Raw genomic sequence first — 1,809 nt, forward strand, 5'->3', positions numbered from 1 at the left:
GGATACCTCTATGTTTTTTAAAGAGGCGAGGGTTATACAAGCTCTAGAAAGCAAGAAATCTCCAGCCAATACTGCAAGCTACATCATCAGTATTGTCAAAATTTCAATGTTCATATTTACTAATTTGCCCTTTTTTATTTTTTTCTGAAAAAAGATATAACACCTTATTTCCCATCACAAAGTTCAAACATCCAATCCCACGTCTTGTATCAACATCATCCAATACATCATCATGAAGGAGACTAGCAACCTGAGATTAAAAAAAATATTTTCTTTCTAATAAAATACAATTGTAAAAAGAAATAGTAAAACTAATATTCAAAAAAACCTAACATGAATCATCTCTGTGATTTCAGCAATCGATTGTTGTCTCAACCTCAACGCTGTTGAGAACATATCCATAACCCCTTCTGATGTTGGTTTAGAAATTTGAACATTTAAAGCTGTTGCCATTAATAAAATAACCTGAAAAAAAAATTCAATATTTTACAACAACAACATGATAATATGATATCAATAATCAAAGAAATAAAAATGAACTTACAGTGGGTCGAAACCTCTTCCCTTCAACTCCCATTTTAAAGAAGTACTCAGCTGCTGAAGCAAGCTTAGGCACCTGTATAATTCGGTTAATTACAAATATACCTTTGATAAATAATGTTAAAAGAAAGTAGTTTTTGAAGACATACCTCAGCAACCACCATTGATCGCAGCCTATTAGCTACAATTTCAATCATATCTCTAAACGGCTAATAAAATGCCTCAAAGAGTAAACTCTTTGTCTCTGCACATAAGTTATTTGATAAAATGCCTCAAAGAGTAAACTTACTTCCTCCTTTTTCCATGTTTTTCTAATATTTCGCAAATATAGTGTATGATTGTCCTAGCTTTCTGATATCTTTACACACTTTCCCCTCACCTAGGCATAGAAAAAAAAAATATTAGAATCTGACTTGTTGAGTTAACCTCCTGTCAATTCCCAAAATCACATAAGCATAACTTATAACTCAGGTCCCACAGTTAGTTCTTGTTGGTTGTCATCTGCTTGAGTCCCAAAGTTCTGTAAACTCAATTGTGGGGCCAACAACAAGAAAAAAAGGTAAGATATAAAGTTTATTGAGTTTATAAAAGCCACACACAAAGATAGATAAAATTCATAATGTCATCAACATATACTTTTGTAAAGCGATTGAGAAAAGATTTAGGAAGGCCTTTCCTCCCACCCCTTTGACTGGTAGGATTTAGGGTTTAGTAGTAATTGTTTTTAACTACAACAGGATGCCATCAGACCAAACAAATTGCATTCCATCATCTCTTTCAACATGTAAGCTAGATCCTAGTAGCCTTCAGCCTTTAATTTCTCCATAAGAATTGACAATCATCTTTCCCTCAATTCATCAGCCTCCTTTTTCAAAACACTTGTACCTAATAATAAGAAAAGCAAAAAAAATATGAAGATAACAAATAGAATGAAGAAAAAATATTATGTTAAAGAGTGTTTATGTGAAGCAATCATAACTAGAAGCACACCAACATGTGATATATAGCTCATTAAGAAATAGAATTAGGGTTCTTATCTGGTATTATCGGACAGAGGAACCACCGCCACACATAAAAAAAACCTGAGATTATTTCATGGATTCTTTATCTTCTTCAAAGGATGTTAGAGAGAGGAAGAAGATACGTGTGTGAGAACGAAATGGATGAGGAGAGAGAAGCAGTGGCGGGTCTGGGTTGTTATCTTCAATTTGTTAAACAGTTCCATGTATTGTTTCATCAGACGCAACAGTGTTAATGTCGATGTCATCA

The 1,809-nt window shown here is 33.4% G+C and overlaps 1 long non-coding RNA gene across 1 annotated transcript; it reads right to left on the reverse strand.

The window, feature by feature from the left end:
• Window positions 1-330: 330 nt before the first annotated feature.
• On the reverse strand, window positions 331-729 carry LOC111919388 (uncharacterized). Its single transcript, XR_002859478.3, has 3 exons — window positions 690-729; window positions 545-616; window positions 331-465 (listed from the first exon to the last, which is right to left on the reverse strand). It is a non-coding gene; the product is annotated as an uncharacterized LOC111919388 (long non-coding RNA).
• Between the last annotated feature and the right edge of the window lie 1,080 nt (window positions 730-1,809).

Source organism: Lactuca sativa, chromosome 2, assembly GCF_002870075.4.
Source record: "Lactuca sativa cultivar Salinas chromosome 2, Lsat_Salinas_v11, whole genome shotgun sequence".
In the NCBI taxonomy this organism is placed as follows: domain Eukaryota; kingdom Viridiplantae; phylum Streptophyta; class Magnoliopsida; order Asterales; family Asteraceae; genus Lactuca; species Lactuca sativa.